The sequence below is a fragment of the Protopterus annectens genome, chromosome 7.part0, assembly GCF_019279795.1.
Source record: "Protopterus annectens isolate FY-2018-M chromosome 7.part0, PAN1.0, whole genome shotgun sequence".
NCBI classification, from domain to species: domain Eukaryota; kingdom Metazoa; phylum Chordata; order Ceratodontiformes; family Protopteridae; genus Protopterus; species Protopterus annectens.
The window spans coordinates 493745058-493764605 of record NC_056739.1 but is presented as its reverse complement, the minus strand read 5'-3'; the positions used below and the strand labels follow the sequence as shown (position 1 = coordinate 493764605).

At 40.2% G+C, this 19548-nt stretch overlaps 1 long non-coding RNA gene across 1 annotated transcript in view; it reads left to right on the top strand.

The window, feature by feature from the left end:
• Window positions 1-6953: 6953 nt before the first annotated feature.
• Window positions 6954-19548, top strand: part of LOC122805824 — a 55058-nt gene continuing 42463 nt past the window's right edge. Inside the window, exons 1-2 of the long non-coding RNA XR_006365460.1 lie at window positions 6954-7147; window positions 16963-17061. This is a non-coding gene — a long non-coding RNA (uncharacterized LOC122805824). The remainder of the gene's footprint in view (window positions 7148-16962; window positions 17062-19548) is intronic.

Sequence of the window (19548 nt, the reverse complement as noted above, 5' to 3'; positions counted from 1 at the left end):
TATGTCCAAAGACACCCCCGCAACTATATCGTATGCATATATCTATATTAAATGTACAATAACACCCAACCACCTATCACATGCATATAACTATATTGTGTATACAAACACACACCCTCATCTGTATCGCAAGCATATACTGATATTATGTGCACCAACACTCTCCCTCAACTTTATTGTATGTATAGACCTGTGCTATGTGTACAAACAGACCCCCTCAACTGTATCACATGCATGTGTCTATATTATGCATATAAACCAACCCCAACTATATCTCATGCATACATCTACATTATGTATACTGATAGACCCACCTCAACTGTATCATATGCATATATCTATATTATGTGTACAAACACTCTCCTCAATCTGGTTTACTATTAAAATATTGACTTTCAGAACACTGAACATTTGAGACAATAAAAATGACGTAACACTTCCGGCATACTAATTAGCTTATAATGTCAAATCAGTTGATTGAATTTAACAGATTTGACATTACTGATGAAAATCTGCCATGATGGCAATGTAGGTGCAAATGTAAATGAAACACCTGCACTGTCAGTCATGTTTTAGCAGGGTGCAAGCCCCCCTGCACCCCCTACATATTAAATATTCTAACTCCGAGACCGCACTATAGTGAGGAAAGGGATACATTTCCCTTTCCGCACTGTACCACGATTCTACTCACAGCATCGAGTTATTATCATCAAATGCACACTTGCATTCGCTGATATGTAATCCTGATCTCCTAGCATTCGACAACATGGAAAATCAACTAAGTAATATTCGACTTTCCACGTTCGCTGAACCAAATTTTAACATTTTGATAGTAGACCTCCTCTATCTATATTATGTGTACATGCACACCCTGCCAACTGTATCATATGCATATATCACAAACTCATTCCCCTCAATCTATATTTTGTGTACAAATACACCCACTCAACCATATGTTATGCATCTATATATGTATATATGGATCCAGGTTAGTACATCGACAACTGAGAAGATCGACATCCACTTCTCCGACACGAAAACACCGACACATGAAATAATCGAAACTGCAAATCACGGACATTTAACAGGTAACGGGTTTAAATTTCGCTAATCATGCCTACCATAAGGACTAAGTAATACAATGATCGTAACACATGCATAACACTGCCACACTTACTAAAACATGGTAGGCATGATTAGCGAAATTTAAACCCGTTACCTGTTAAATGCCCGTGATTTGCAGTTTCGATTATTTCATGTGTCGGTGTTTTCGTGTCGGAGAAGTGGATATCGATCTTCTCAGTTGTCGATGTACTAACCTGGATCCGTATATATATATATATATATATATATATATATATATATATATTATGTGCAGAAACACACCTCCCTCATTTGTATCATATGCATATGTCTATATTATCTGTTCAAACATACCCAACTGTATTGTATGCATATATTGTATTATGTGTATACATACACAGATTGTATCATATGCCTGTATCTATCTCATATGTTTTCTTACACCCCAACTGCATTTTTATGCAGATACTTTCCCGTTCTGTTATGCTTATATCTATCTTATGAGAATGCACACCCCCATCTGTATTATATGCATATATCTATATTGTGCATAGACACAACCCCAGCTCTATCATATTCATATCTCTATATTAAGCATATACATTCACTCACATCCAATTGTATTTAATGCATATATTCGTATATAAACACTCCAGTTGTGTCATATGCATATATCTATATTATGTATTTACCCATCCTCTTACTTTTTCGTGTGGATATAATCTATATTCTGTATGCAAACACACCCTCTAAACCGTACCATATGTCTATATCTATATTCTGTGTACAAACACACCCCCTCAACTGTATTGTATGCAAATATGTATACACACACACCCCAGCTGGTTTGTATACATACGTATGTATACACACGCACCCCAGCTGGATTGTATACATACGTATACATACCCCAAGTGTATCATATGCATATATGTGCATACATGCCCTCCCACTTTATTGAATGCATATTTCTTATGAGTACACACGCAACCATCTGTATCTTATGTATAAACATCCTCCCATGCACACACACACACACACACACACACCCCGTTGTATTATAGGAATATATCCATATTATGCATATACAAACATGGCCCAAATGTACCATATCCATAAATATACATAAATGTGTATTATGCGTATGCACACCCTCCTACTGTCTTGTATGCACACGCATGCACACACGCACACACGCACACGCACACGCACACACACACACACACACACACACACACACACACACACACACATCTGTGTGTTTGTACAGAACATGTCAATTAAAGTCCATGAATGCATTTTACATTTTCACTGAATTGATGTCAAGTAGGTTAAAGATCACCTTTAATTTTCAATGGTATGAAAGTAGGGAAAGCAAATTAAATGAGTACTAGAATTTAATGAATGTCAGAGGAAAAACATTTGCCAGTCGGGTGAAAATGCCAGTTATTGGTTTATATGCCTCAGGAATAATGAACAAAGTTACAGGCTTTAAATGCACCCCAACTTAGCACATTGCTTGCCTGATGCATTGCCTGTTACTACTTGTTGCTCATTTATCAGTAATGTTTTATCAGTTTCATCTATAATCCATTTTAGAACTACTTTAGTTCTGTTGTATTGTGGGGAATTAAACCACCATCACTTTGAGTGTGACAATATTCAGCTGTGCAGTTGCCAGTGTGGAGTCAATCATTCATCAGAAAATTCCTCATGTCTGTGCAAGCCTTTTTCTTTCCAAGGCATTTTTACCTCTAAATAAATCAAGATAAAAGGAATAGTTCTTTCAGAGAAAGATCCAGGTGCACTCAAAGGTATTTGTACTTGTTCTAGCAATGCTTCTAATGGGCACCCTAAGGGTAAATAAGACATGTCTGTTTCTAATGTACAACAGTAGTCTAAACTAGCCAATACTGATTTCTATCAGTTAGTCCTAAACTGCAGTTTTATCATCTTTGCTGACATACAAAAGCAATCTCACTCCATAGATTTGTATGCACCGGCTTCCGCAATTCTGAAAACGAAGAGCAGTGTTTCCTCTTCTAGGGTATTTTTAGTTAGATAATGCACATGCGTTATGTTGCTTGCACTCAGATGAGTCTTTTGCTCAGAAAAAGATGATATGCTACATATTGTACTACAAACAAAACTAAACTATTCATCTTCCAACCCACCAAACATACTCAAAACAACTCTCACTTTAACATCACGGCAAAAGACAACACCACTATATACCCAACTGAACACACCAAATTGCTAGGAGTGGAAATAGACAATAAACTAAAATTTGACATTCACATATCCATGGCTATAAAAAAAGTCCACAATAAACTAAGAGCGTTATACAGAAATAAGCAATTTCTCACCAAAGCAGCAAAGATTTCAGTAGCAAATTCCCCCCTTATCTCCACCCTACTTTATGCCTCTCCAATATATACCAACCTAAGGCAATGTGATCTAAACAAGCTAGAGACCTGCTACAACAAAATCGCCAAATTCGCCACAGGGGCATCTTACCGTAGTCACCACTGTCTCTCACTTGCTGAACTGGGCTGGCTTGAACTCCCTCACCTCCCTAAGTGGTATCAACTCTCACTCACCCACAAACTAGTAAACCATCCACTAAATGTCCCATCCCTCCAGAATCTACTCCAACCCTATCGCACCACCAGACCACTAAGATCCAGCAGCAAAAATCACTTGCAGATCACTAAAGCCAATAACTCTGCTGGTGAAGCACTATTCTCTTGCGCCATAGCCAAATTATGGAACTCACTCCCACCCACAATTACCTCCATACCATCATGCACCCACTTCAAAACTTTACTAAAAGCGCAACTAAAAACATGCTGGCTATGCCCTTGCAACTCCCACTCTAATATCATCCACCCTATCCAACCACTACCTTTCTTTCCACTCCACTAACTACCTTGATTATAGCAAGCTCAGATGCTCATAAGCCAGTGCTTATTATACAGCACGAATGTCTTCTTCTTGTAACATTTGTTAATGTCTGGTATGCACTTCACAGATACAGATTCTAGTTGTCTACTGATGTACTATGTTCTTCATCTGTAAATATGTTGTAAGTAATTGCTATGTAAATTGTTAATCACTATGTAATCCAATGTAAATACTGTCTGTTTATTTTAACTGTGGAGCTTTTCTCCCCGGGCCTCCGCTGAAAATGGACCTACGTCCAGTCGGACACTCCCGGTCAACAAATTTAAATAAAATAAATAAACAAATATTTTAATTCAGTTTCTTCTCTGTTTTTGGAATCTTTTGTGCCTAGCGTCCCTCACCACAATGGCAGAATTTCTTTAACAGTTGTTTGGAATCTCTGATGCATTGCAACAGTCAGTCCACCCAAGACCCATTGGCCCATTGGCCCATTGGCCCATTCATTCCTCACATAGAGTGAAAGCTGAATGGCCTATCAACAGTACAGTATGTAATATTGTGCTTTGTACACTGCCAGCTCCAACTATGAATTGCACTGCTTGGCATGCCTGGCCTGCCAAGTCCTAGTAACTATGTCTATTGTACTACCAGCTCCAGATAAAAATTCCATTGTTTGGCATGCCTACCATTCCAAGTCCTAGTAACTACGCCTATTGTACAAGCAGCTCTAGATATAAATTCCATTGCTTGGTATGCCTACCCTGCCAAGTCCAATTAACTATGCATATTGTACGAGCAGCTCCAGATTTAAATTCCATTGCTTGGCATGCCTATCCTGCCAAATCCTAGTAACTATGTCTGTTGTACGGCCAGCTCCAACTATAACTTACTCTGCTTGGTATGCTTAACCTGCCTTGTCTTAGTGACAGTGGAAGTAGCAGGATTAGTCAATTCCCTTCACCCAGGATGGGTGAACTGTCAATGGACACTCACTGCCATCTTCTCCATCACCTAAGCTTGGCTCTCCAATGGCACATTTCAGAACAATCCTACCTCCCTTAGGCTCACAGTAGTGGTTTTAAGCAAAAGAAAGTGGAGTAGTGGAAGAAGCAAGGCTTTTTCCTTAACTACCTGTGTATGTCAAGCACTACTATCACCTTTGAAACAGTCTAAACCATAAGTACATTGTCACTGCTTTTATTTAATCAACAGACTGCCACTGTACTCAAGTTCTCAGCATCTTTAGCAGGAGATAGTTCTGCTGAGGGGCATTAATCAGTCTTGTTGTTTAAATCTTTGTAAAGATAAAGGACTTGGAAAGATTAGAGGTACATAACAGAAACAGTACAAGCACTGCATTCTTACTACCATGAAAGTAGGCTAAATGTTCTATCTATTTTTCCAAAGCAAGAAGATAACGCATGCACAAGAGATGGATGTAGGTAAAGTGGGTAGATTCAGAGGAAACAAGAGATAGAATTACTTCACAGAGAAGGTGGGAGAAAAAGTAGAAATACTCAAGAAAGACTGAAACAACTCAAGGAACTTGAGAGGTTGCCTCAGTGGTAGAGTGGGATAAAGCCCTCACTGTAAGCCAAGTGATGCAGCATTGCTTAGAAGTTCAAGCAGTGAAGGAGCCAGCAAATAGTAGGAGTGAGAAGTTGATGCTAGGTTTACCTTCTTGGAGCCCCTCTGTAATGTCAGCACCTACAGGACAAAGATATGTATGGTATGCAGTATATGGACTGAGGGCATGTATTTGGTGATACTAAGCATTGTTCTGGTGGTAGTCTTCATAAAACATAGTAGGGGAATGCATACAATCACAGGGCAAGGCAAAGCAGGTCCCTGGGTCTGCAAACAAGCACATTAACCACCACTTGAGGGGTTATGGCTGGGAAAGGGAATATCTGTCATGGGTGCCAGCATGATGCCCACACTGGGACTGACTATTACTCTAGTGATGTGAAACAAATGGGCAGTGTCACAGAAAGGGACTAGACAGGCTGCAAACATAAGAATTCAGAGCACAAGGGGCAGACATAAGGCAACAGTGGAAGTTGTGGGTAAAGCACAACTTCTAAGGTGACAGAATGAATAGCAGACTGTGGGGCATACCCCTTCAGTTCACATCAATTTTTCTATCTTCATGACTGACAAACATTCAGAACTGTGGCATCGCTTGCACAGGGTAAGATTCATGGTGGAGTATATAGACTATAGTTAACTTCTTTCAGGATTATAAATATATGTTCAACAACATCAGAATGTTAAAAATAAAAGAATTGATCTCATCGATAAGTTCAGTTTCAGTATTGATCAAGAAAATATATGAACAAGAATGTACTTTTCCTTGCCTACTACTTAATCAGAAAGATGTCCGAACTTCTGTAAATCCTTGACGAAACTGGAAGCCACAGTTAGACAGAAACAAAAATGCAGAAGTACACTTGTACAAGGAACTGTAGAAGTTGAAAAATAAGTCATACTGATATCCCTATTAAAAACACTTCTGTCTTGTCATCTACTGCTTCCCCTGTCAAATAAGCATGTTTTCATTGACAGAATGCAAGTGAAATTCTGTTCTTCCTTGTTGGAATTCACCTTCATGACTTTGTTTTCTTGCCCTCCAGTATTGAAATCATATACCATGCCAATGCATGTGCTAGCTATCAGCTTTGTTTATTGCTTTCATTAAACATATCCAATCTAGCCCCTTCCCCCAGGCTCTCTAGTAAGTACATGTTAGGGCTGTTCTGTTCATACCAATGTAAATAACTGAAATGAGTCACTGAAGATTTTCCTCTGTTGATACACTGATTTAAATATTGAATTACATAGTTATTTAGCCTTTGTTGACCAGGTTAGTCCCATTAAGCTAGTGGCTTCTTTTCAGAGGAGAATTGAAGCAGTATTTACACTGACTAGATAACATTTGTTCAGGGCACCAGGAATGTTTCCTCTTTTCCTTTTTGATAAGTACCGTGGGATCTCTAACATCCACGTAAACCACTAACAGCTTAGACAGACGGAACCTTTCTTAGAGTGTGTTTTTTTCAGAAATAATTAAAACAGAAGTGATCCCGTTTACAAGGGTAGTTAGCTGTATAAGGAAGCTGAGTGACTTGTAACGCTGCATCATCGGCAAGTGAGGGCTGCGGTAAGATAATATATTCAGATCATCATATCTGCAGAGCCAGTGCAACTGCCACTGGGACTGGGATCATACCTTACTTTACTAAGAAGCCACTTTAATACTAATCACTTACATTCCAAATTTGTTTAACTATGACAGAGACCATTCATAAGAACCTGACCATAGTACAGTGTTAAAAGGGAATGTGATGAGGGCATGCAAAAATATATTTTCATGTAAACTTTCTGTCATATAAAGACTATAGAAAGTAGAAAAAATACACTACAAGTATATAGCGAGGGTGGTCATGATACAATGTAATACTTGTGACAGCTAGAGTTTGGTCACAAGAGCAAGGATTCATGTAGATGCGTCAAAGGCACTTTTCGGTGAACTTAAAAACATCGAAAAATAAAAATGGGAAAAGAACAGTGGGAGTGTTTGATTAAAGAAAGTTTAATAGAGTACAGCAGGTGAAGGATTTCTGTTGTGGATTAGCTACAAACAGTTGAAATGCATTTGTAGTTTTTGTTTGAGTAGATTAATGCATACTTAATAGAACATGAACCATATTAGTAATGTAAATGTATTGCATTGAATTAGTGACAGCGAAGGAATTGTATCAATAAAGACGGCTTTGTTAGTGAAGCCATTATCTGTCACTGAAACAGTAGTCAGTACTTTGTGATGAAATACTTCATTGCAAGTTGTATCTCATTTCGTAGCTTAAAGCAGTCAGCTATTCATATCGCAAAACAAGGAGTAATAAGTACGTATCCACTAGTTGTCAGTTCAGTCATCATAGTACTACATGCAAAAATATGTCTCATTACTTAGCATTTCATGACTGTATCAGACATTTCTGTTAATTTACTCCTACTAAATGAAATAGCTTCACATCAGGTATGACTTCATTTCATGACTCCATTTTTCTCTCTGTCTTTTTCACTCTTTTTTTTTTATTTGTTTTACTTTTTTGCCTTTTATGTTGACTTTTTCTACAGGTCTAGTAATGCCCTAAGCATGAGGTAGCTTAGCCACAAGCTTCATGGGTGCAGAAAAGATGTCAATCTCACCCTGCCCACCCAGGGGCATCTTATCAGGGTGGCTCCAGCAGGGCCCCATACTGCTTGGTAGCCTGGTAAGCCAGCACCACAAGCTTAAAAGTCTGGTTGAGGCAGCAGTTGAAGGAACCATGGAGAGGTGGCTGCTCCCACTTCAGTTTCTCTCTCTCTTCCATCAAGTACAAGACTTGCTCACCTAGTCAGATCCATTCATTGAGCCACTAGAGGCTTCCAAACCCCAAACTATTTGACTGCACCCCTCCAGGACTATCATAGAGGGCATTACTTGATGTTCTCCAGAATGGGGTGGTGATTATGCCACACATTTCCTCATCTTTCCTGTCTGTCTGCCTTCTGAATGTATTTTTACCCTCCCTGATGTCAGCCCACCATAGCTTTCCTGTCTGTCTTTTATGTTTCTGTTTTTCTTATGTATTTCCTAATGGTGTCTCCTAAACCCTTTACCTATACTTATTCTCCAACTTCCCTCTTAATGTGTTCCCTTTGTGCTTCTCTTATCATCTCTCTCTCTCTCTCTCTCTCTCTCTCTCTCTCTCTCTCTCTCTCTCTCTCTCTCTCTCTCTCTATTTCCAGTTTTCTGTCTTCCCCCTTTACAACCTTTACAGTGAATAGAAGAAACTTTAAAACAGTTTGGGTAGGCTGCATACCAGTGGCACTCAGCTCAGTAAAGCACATGTTCCCTTAGACAATCTCAAGGGATCTGCACAGCCTTGTACACACACTTACCTGCTGAAAATGCTCAGTATCATGTGTGACTTTACGCATATACAAATTCTTCCACACATAACTTCACTAACTTCTACTCATTGTACGTCATTTCAGATGCATAGAACTATTGTGGGCATTTCATCCCAGGGCTGAGAAGTTCTGAAAATTTTAACACCTTGCCTGTATTTAAATAAGTAAATGTGGCACTATTCACAAATTAGCATTAAACTCATGTGAAGTGTGGAACTATGAATTCTTCTCCTTTCTCTGAATACCTCTTATGAATCAGCACTAAACTGTGTACCAAGAACCCTATCCCTGAATCAGTCCTGTGTATCAGTATTTCAACTGTGCAGCTGACATACTGAGTGCCAAGGACACTATCCCTGAATTTCTCTTATATATCCATATTATACAATTGTAGCTCACAGATCCTTGCTTCTGAATCACACTTTTAAGTGAACATTGATAGTGTAACTCAGTAACCCAATTATACTTTGAATATCAAGGACCTCGTCTCCAGATCAGTATTATGCATTAGCATTATAGTGGAGTCATATTATTTACCTACTTGCTAAACAGGTGGTTAGACTAGTTCAAGGTCCCTTTCAGCCACGACTTGGTCCAATAGAGCAGTACATAACACATTGTAGAATAACATTATTTCCAAAATATACTACATGCAAAGATTAGCAGATATGTCTGTGGGCAGAGTAATGTACACATTGAAGACACCGAAAGGATTTGTCATATCACATTCTGTAAATATTTGAAGTGCCATGTGTCTGACTGAATTGTGTTGCTGACATTTCACTATGCTTATGTTGTGTTATGGTGATTGGGTGACTCAGAGAAAAAGCAAAACGTGAAGTTTTTGTTTGTTTTTTCCTTTGATCTTGTGCAACCTCAGAATTAGCATATCTAACGATGGAGCTGTAGGTACAGAATGCACAGCCTCCTGGAAGGTGATTTGTTAAAGTACAGATTGCAAAGTTTTGAGTTTGGTTATCTTTAAATGTATGCACTTCATTTGTGATAGTTTGTATCTCAACTAAGAGAAATGTAGTAATCTGATGTTATCAATTTTCATTCATTCCTCAACTAATGGGTTCAGATCCAATTCCTGGGATCCAACTCGGCCATTATAGTAGCTTGTTGCCTCCAACAAACTCTCGAACTCCTTCCCTACCCATAATGCACCAACCCCTAACATCTTTCATATCTCGTTTGATGCTTTCGTGTCTAGACATGGTCGCCTTCAGCTCTCGAGTGTATAGTGGGAGATAAGTCTTTTTTGATATTTCTTATCTAAAAAATCCTTATATTCGACTATTTCTTTAATCTTTAATTTTATTTTTAAGTCATTTCTACTGTTTCTTTTCATACATTTTTGAGTGTACTCTTTCCTACCATTGTTGGTAGGCCTAACCTTCCTTCCCTACTCCCTTTACACTTAGTGTATACCTACTTTCTTACCATAGTTGTTTTCCTATCTACAAGATCATTGTAGTTCTTCAGTGCCATTGTTGATATTTAACCTTTCCTCCTCTTTCTAGTGAAAAAAAAGTTAAGTTTGGTACATCTGTTATTACGATAATTTTTTTTCTTTCAAAATGTCTGAAAAGGTCCTTATTCCATTGCCCCTAATCTTTCTGTATATTTCTTGGGCCTGGATCATTTACAAAAGAATTGCAGTATCTGTCATGGGTTTAACCCCGAAGCACTTGCTGACAGGAAGAATAAACTGATTTTAAAAGGCTTGTTGCCAGTTTCCTTTTCCAAAGCCATTACTGGGGTTCAATCCCCCAAACACAAATCTAGAGACCCTACAAAAAGGTCTAAACCTTCCAAGTCTCCAGCCTCTTCTTCCTCAGCTCCTAAAAAGAAGAAAGAAAAATTGGATCTGAAATTACTTAAGATCCGATCCTCACTGGATCCATTCAAGCCTGTTCCGGATTCTACACCCTCGGACCTGAAACCTTTACCAAGGACAACTTATTCTCCTAGTCTGTATCCAGTCCCATCCAGAGTGCCTTCTCCTTTTTTAGAGAGATGCTCCAAATTGCCATCTCTAGTATCTTCTCATTCCTCCAGGAGTTTTATGAAAGCAGATGTGGAGAGGATGATGAGGAAATTCTTCACGGAGCAAATTCAGATGGGAGCTCTCACGGTTCCTACCACTTTGGGTCAGGAAGTCTGATCATCTAGTACCCCACCCATTACAGCTCCTTCTGTAATCCTACCTGTTGTTTTAGAGTCTTTGGATCTGACCATTCTGGGTCCATCTGGTTTGGATCTGAAGAAACCACTGCCTTTGGATACAAATACTGCTCTAAGTGCACCGGCTCCCACATCCTCAGAGCAGGATGATTCTCGGAGCTGAAGCATTTCAGTCAAATCTGGGAGGTTGGTGTCGACTCTGAGGTTTTTAGAGCCATCTCTTCCTCTCAGAGCCTTGGAATTGGACAGCTCGGCTCCGACTTCTGCCTTGGTTGGATTGTTCTCGGAGTAGAGGGAGGTGATGAGCCAGAAACTATTTTCTCAACTCCGTTGTCTTCCTTCTCCCCAGGGTGATCTGCTTTTAAACTTGTGAAGACAGTATTCTCTGCTCTGGCAGGTCAGATGTGTCCTACCCCCTCAGTTCAACCCTCTGCTTCTCAGATGACTTTGCACTATGATCCTCAACATTCTACCCCACAGGGACAGCCAGCTCAAAGCTTCCAGGCTACCCAGCAGGGTATCCTAATCTTTTCTGATACTTCACTGGACCACCCCACTGAGGAAGTCCCTAGGAAGAGAAAGTGCAAAAGGAGGCATTTGGACTCACCTCAAAGGTCAGTCACTGAGAATACTGATTTCAAAGGAGAGGGGTCTCCAAAATCACCACCCGATGGCATCTCATTTGGAGAAATTCTTGAGGTCCTTAAGCAGAAGGGAGACTGGTCTTCCCAAGACCCTTCTCTGGAGGAATCAGTATTTCTGTAAGCCTTTGGGACTGTCCCGTCTACCTCCTGAGTTATTCCACCTGCCAATGGGCTCATTGATTTGATCCCTAGGCAGGCATGGAATGGATCTGATATGGTTGAGCCAATCCCCAAGAGACCAAACCGGATTCTGGCTCCACCAGTAGGCAGAGAATTTTGGGGTAAACAGGTGCCAGTGGATGTCATGGTCATGGTGGCAGCTACAAGAAAAGAGCTCATGGAATAGAGTTCCACTGTCCATCCTCCTAATAGACAATCTAGTGTGATAGACAGATTTGTGAAGTGTGTTTATGCTTCAGTGACATTTGCACTCCGATGGCTGAACTTTTTGGCACATTTTACGAGGCTTGAAAGAGATTTGATTAAAGAGCTACTGAAATCTCTTTCTGGAACCAAAACTGTTAAGGCTCAATCTTCAGTAGTCTCTGAATTGGTTTCCCTATAAGCTATATCTAATTCGTCCATGAGGCTTATCTCACATGCTGCAGAAGGCACCTCAAGGGCCATGGGTCCAGGTATTTCCATTAGGAGCCATTGGATATACCAATGTGATTTTGCAGAGCCCTTCAAGTTCTCGTTCATCACTGCTCCCTTTGGCGGCACATCTTTGTTTGGCCCCACCATGAAGGACATACTCTCCAGGTGTAAGAAAGACCCTCTCTGCAGTGGGTGTACATTTTTCAACCTCTCAAAAGACCTTTTCCAGGAATCAATGGGGGGGTTGAAAAATGCAGTTCAGAAAGTCCCAAGATCCTTTCCAGGACACATGTGGAGATAGTTCCCCAGGGGCAGAAGGGGGAGCTATAATGGAAAGCAACACACCAGTGGCAGAGGAGATCTGCAAAATTGGGGGCCTATAAATTCTTTTTCTAATAGACCCTTTCAGCGCTCCTGAATGGAGGCCCAATTGCCTACCTCCGGAAGCAGTCGGGGGTCACTTTTCTCTGAACCAGAGTCTGGCTAGATATAACAAAAGACAATTGGGTGCAGAGAATTATTTCCAGAGGTTATATAATTCTATTTTCCCTATATCCTTCACTGTGAAGACAATTTCTGAATATTCCACCTAATCGGAGGAAAGCAGCAACTCTAGAAATCCAAAAGCTGCTAGAAAAAAAAAAGTCATCCAAGAGGTCCCACCAGACCAAACAGAATCTAGAACCTACTCAATATTCTTTTTAGTGCCAAAGAAAACAGGGGACTGGAGATCAGTTTTGGATCTCAGTGTATTTAACCAGTCAGCTCAACACACAACGTTCCATCCATGCTGCCCTTTCTTGGCAAGGACGACTGCATGTGCTCGATAGACCTTCAGGATGCGTATTATCACATAAAGATGAACAGATGATCCAGAAGGCACTTATGTTTCCAGTAGGCAGCCAGTCACTATCATTTCAGAGCACTGCCCTTTGGCTTCACTACAACCCCAGGGTGTTCACTAAGTGCATGGCAGTGGTAGCAGCTCACTTAAGACTGCAAGGATTCTGGGTGTTTCCAAATTTAGGCTACTGGCTCATTATCACCCCAACCAGACATCAACTGATAGAAGCCTGAGATCAGGTGCTACAGACTTGTTCACATCTTAAAATAACCATAAATTACAAGAAGTCTCATTTACAACCAACCCAGACATTAGAATTCATAAGAGCAGTGTTCAACACAGTATGTATGTATGATGGCATCTCTTCTACTATCAAGAGTGCAAATGATAAGGATGCAAGTCAGGAAAATAATCTGCAGTACCAGAATTTCAGCCCAATTGATTCTACAAGCCCTGGGATCAATGTCAGCAGCAACAATTTTACTGCCTTTAGCAAGATTCCACTTGAGAATTATACAATGAATGCTAGCAATACAATGGTCAGTGCGTTCTCAACCCATGTCAGCAAAGATAAGAACTCAGGTGTGCAAATGCTACCTTTGCTGTGAATGCAGTCGCAACAGATGTTCATAGGTTCATAGGTTGGTACTAGGCTATCAGCCCTAGGGCCTATACAAGCCTAGCCATAACAATTCCCTGGCTATTTCTTCCCACACTATTTACTTCGCTGGACCCCTGTCTAGCAGGGTGACTGACATGATCACCGGGATGAATTTCCTTTCTCCCATCCAATCATCAAGGTTCCTTTTGAAGAGGGCCAAAGAGGCACTCTGCTTGACATGTATGGGCAATCTATTCCAGAGTCTGGGGAGTCTCTGGGTCAGGAACCTATCCCTCCAGCATGTTTTGTTTATTGTGATGACAAGGTTTAGATCACTGGAATGTGTGGCTCTGAGGGATTGGGATTTATTTAAGTGTAGCATGTCCAACAGCTCTGGGTTTGACATGGCCTTGTATGTTAAGCAGAGATCGCCTCTGAGTAGACGATATGCGACAGAGTATAGCTGGAGTTTTTTATGGCGGTCAGCATAGGGCATCTGCTTTAGGCCTGTGATTCTTTTAGTGAGGTAGGTTACAAGGTCATCCTTTCATCCTCCCTCAGCCCAAGGCCATAATGACCACAGACACTTCCCATATTGGTTGGGTGGGAGCATTTCCTGGGGAAAACAGCCCAAGGCACTTGGTCCCCCGAAGAGGCCAACTTGCACATCAATGTTCTGGAGATGAGAGCTGTGCTTTTGGCATTACAGGCATTCCTCTTGGGACAATTGCAGTCCAGACAGACAACATGTCAGTAGTTTGGTACATCAACAAACAAGTTGGGGAACCAGATCTTATCCCTTGTGTTGAGAAGCGCTCAGAATGTGACAATGCGTGATATCTTCCAACCACTTTCTAATAGCAATGGATGTTGTGGTGAAATCCAGTGTAACAGCAGACAAACTGAGTATGTCTATCTTACTACCTCACAAGTGGTCTTTCAATAACAAAGTGATGGAAATGATTTTCAGTCAGTGGGGCCAGCCTTGCTGCAATCTTTTTGCATCTTCCCTAAACAAGTTCAGCAGCTTTATTGCCCTGATCACCCCACTGGAGGAATCACCGAGGGATGCTCTACTCTTCTGTATGCTTATACTTCAACTCCCCTAATTCCCAAATTCCTTCAGAAAGCAGCCCAGTTGATGAGCAAAGTCATCTTCATTGCACCTTACTGGCCTTGACAGATTTAGTTTCCCTTCCTTTGGCCTCATCTACTATATCCACATTGGATTCTGGATCCAATTCCAGATCTCCTGTCTCACCAGACAGGCTTGGTTCATCCAGATATCTCAAATCTCGAACTAACAGCATGGTTTCTCCAATTCCATTAATAGCCAGACAACCAGTGCTGTCTTACTTTGTCCGTTCCATACTTTCATCTTCTCATAAACCTTCTACTAGGAAACTCTACAGAAGTAAATGGAAAAGGTTTGTTTATTGGGCAGAGCAAAACAAGACAGACCCTTTCTTAGCTTCGATTCAATCTGTTCTAGAATTTTTAGCCAGTTTATTTAATGAAGATGCTATTAAAGTCCAACTCACAGCAATCTCTAACTTTCATGTGGAATTTCAAAATTTTTCACTGGCTTCCTCTAAACTGTGCAAGGCTTTTTTGAGAGATACTGTTCTGCTAAGACCCCCTTATAAAGACCCCATGCTACCATGGGATTTAAATTTGGTACTGCAAGCCTTAATTCATTCTTCCTTTGAACCAGGAGCTAAATGTGATCTTAAATGTTTGACCTAGAAAACTATCTTTTTAGTTGCAATTACAACTGTTAGAAGAATTTCAGAACTTCAAGCATTATCTTCTAAACTTCCATATTTTATTTTTCATAAGGATAAGATTACTTTATGTACCAGTGCTTCCTTCCTTCCTAAGGTGGTGTCAGAATCCAACAACAACTAATCCATTCATTTGTCAATATTTTTTCCAAAATTTGCAAATATAGGGGAATATATGCTGCACTTACTGGATGTTCAAGGACAACTACATTTTTATCTACACAGAACAAAAGAGATTAGAAAGACAGATCAACTATTTGTTTCCTTTGCACATAATAAATTGGGTGAATCAGTTACCAAGGTAACTCTAGCTAGATGGCTGACAGATTGCATTTTATTTATCTAAAACCAATTCAATCTTCCCTTAGCAAAACCCTTGAAGACTCACTCAACTAGATCCATGGCAACTTCTGCTGTTTTCCAGTCTAGAATTTCTATGGATGATATATGTGCAGCTGCAACTTGGTCAAATCCTTATACTTCTATCACTCTTTACAAATTAGATCTGGTCTCAAGGGGAAGAGCAGCCTTTGGCTCAAACATACTCAGGAATATCCTTCCTTAGAGTCTACTGAGGATTTTAGGTAGCTGGGGACCATGTCCCATTAACTGAGGAATAAATGAAAATGTAAATAATCAGATAAAATAGTTATGTACTCACCATAATGTTCCATCTGTGTTGTCCATTTTCATTCTTCCTCAACTCCACATCCACAAATCCCACCATTTTTAATGACTGACATCTGGAGGAATGAGATCATACCTCTCAAATGTCAGGATTTTTGCAGAATGTCCCGATTTTTGCCTTTATTTTTGGTCTGTTCTTCATAAAATTGGTGATTTTCTGGCAAATCACTGGGATGATCTGCGGACTGAAGTCACTAAATAATGATATACAGTTCTGTTTCCGACTTCATATCCTTCAGAAAAATGCATGCTAAGCCAAATCCTGTTAGTCTAGTGACTTTCTACGTTTATAAAAGCAATATTTAAAGTCTGTTCTTATTTTTGAGCCTTTGACCTCACCATTCTGTCAGGCTTTGTCCATATTTTTTGCGCTAAGAGGTTGAGAGGTATGAATGAGATACCAAGGACACCAATGTCCTTTGTGTTGAACTCCATTTATGGCATATCATTATAGTCTTCCTGTCAAGCAGCAAACAAAATCTGCGAGGTGTTAGGGGTTGACGAATTATGGGTAGGGAAGGAGCTCAAGAGTTTGGAGGAGGCCATGAGCTAGTATAAAGGCAGAGTCAGATCCGAGGATCGGATTAGAACCCATTAGTTGAGAAAGAATGAAAATGGACAACACAGATGGAATGTAATGGTGAATACATAACTTTTTTTCTTTTACAGGTCCATTGAAATCCTGTTTGTGAGTCATTTCTATGTGTTAGCATTATCATGGTGCACCAGACGTAATCTTTTTCTGAACACAACCACTAAACTTTGAGCGTGAGTACCAGCTTTCTGATTCTATCTGAAAATGTGGTGCATGTCTGTGACTCCTACTGTTGTTTTGGTATTGTTGTAGAATGCTTATGTGACAGAGTCCCTTCTTGTCTCATACTTGTTTAGATTTCCCAATTTTCACTGAACTCATTTGATAATGGACTGAATGCTTAAAGGAAACTCATTTAATAACGGACTGAGCAAATGGGTCTTCAGCTCCATCTTTGGCCACTCAGTACTTTGGATCCCACTCTCAGCCTTCTCCCTTTACTCATATCCCCCTGCAAAGTCCAACATTACTTCAGGTCTCTTTTGCCATTTTTTTTGACAGACACAGGTCTCCTTGCTCAGCTGTGGGTTAAAACTTGAAAGAGATTTTTTATTGTTACCTTTTTCTTCTATACCATATTCTTTGTTTCTTTATTTCTTACTATCTGGATGCCCTATTTCCCCTTGACATAGTTACATTATATAGTTGTATCATAAAGATTTCTATTTTCCCTTGTATTTCTTCATGCCTTAGTGCCATCATAGTAAACCTGGACATGTCCAAATTCCATTGCGTAAAAGTAATAAGAGTTAATAGGAGCACACTTGGACACAATTAATCAGACAGCAAAACTTCCACAGAGCAGGTTATTCCACAATTCACAATCATGCTCAAGTCATTCTTTCATCTCAAAAAATCAATAGCAAGAATGTTTCTTTGTGTACTGGGTCGATGACTGCATCCTTCACTTTTGATCTCTCTCACCAGATACAATGAGAGTACTCCAGCTGACCCTATCAATGCAGTGTCCAATCAGGTGCCGCCCATGGCTTTCCAAGTAAGTCTGACAAACATTTGCCGGTCTCACATCTGCTGATGACTCAAATCCCCTGTGGTACTGAAAGGTTGCCTGTTTGTCTTTCACCATCCCAAAGCCACTGTGACCATGGACGCCTTCCAGTTTATTTGGGGAGGTGCACTACAGGGGAAAGGGAGTCCAGTGCGTGTGATTCCCCCCTGAGGTCAATATCCATATCAACACTCTAAAGATGATAACATTTCTCCTAGCATTGCAGGCCTTCCAGACTCCCTCCCTCAATGACTGATGTCATTCCAACTGACAACATGTCAGTAGTCTGGCACATCAACAAGTGATGGGGAACCCACTCTTGCTCGTTATGCTGAGAAGCAATTGCTTTCTTCTAGCAATGCATATTCTAGGGAAGTTCAATGTACTATTGGACAGATTTAGCAGATCCATCCTCCTGTCTCATGAGTGGCCCCTCAATCAAAAGGTGGCAGAATAAATTTTCTGCTGCTGGGACAAACAGTGCTGCATTCTTTTTACTTCTCACCGCAACACCAAATGCAGCAGTTTCATTGCCCTGATCCCCTCAGAGAGAGAGAGAGTATCCCAGTGACACTTTCATCTGCGCTTGCCCCCCCTCCCCAAGTCTTTTTTATGGCTTACCTCCAACTCCTCTCATCCCAATATTTCTTCAAAAGACATTAGAGAGGAAGGTCACTGTGATCCTCATTTCCCCTTTTGATCTTGACAAGCTTGGTTGCCCTACTTGTGGCCTCATCTGAAGCACCCTCCATAAATGTTGGATCCCAGCCTGGCTCTCATTTCTTACTCATCCAGCCTGCCTCTTCCAGACATTCAAGCCCTCAAATTAACTGCTTCTTTTTTTCCACTTTGAATGATGGCTAGTCAATCCAGGCTTTCTTTCCAAGTGATCCCCATTTTTACTTCATCCCAGAGACCATCTACTGGGAAGACTTACCAAAGCAAATGGAAAAGGTTCTCTATTTGGGATAGTCAAAGGAATTTAGACCCCTTCCAGCAGTCAGACTTTCTAACATGTCTTTTTCAGAATGATGCCAGCTATACTACTGTCAAAGTCTAGTTGTCAGAAATTTCTAGTTTCCACATTGGAGAGAATCAGTCTCCATTTGCCTCTCTCGGATTATCTAAGGCCTTTTTGATCGGTACCTTTCTACTCAGACCTCCTTTTAGAGATCCTGTTCCTCCATGGAATATTACTATTTTACTTCAAGCACTGAATAAACCACCTTTTGACCCTCTAACGAAGGTTGATCTACAGTTCTTAACATAGAAAACATTATTCTTAGTTGCAGGTACTTCTGCTAAGTGGGTATCAGAACTCCAAGCCCTTTCATGCAAACCTCTGCACATCTTTTTTTATCAAAGGTAGCTAGCATGACCAATGTAAAGTAGAAAAATTAATCTTCCTGTTTTCTTCATGAACTTTTTCATAAAAGAGAATACATGCTACATTTATTGGATGCTTACAGATAGCTTTGTTCTTACATTCACCATATGAAAGTATTCAGAAAGTTTTATCAAGTTTTTGTGTCCTTTTCTGCAAATAAATCAGGTCAAGCTTGATCAAGATGGATGTCTGCTTGCATTACACATGTATACAAAGAAAAAGGTTTACCCTTACCTAAACCTGTCAAAGCTCACTCTTCTAGAT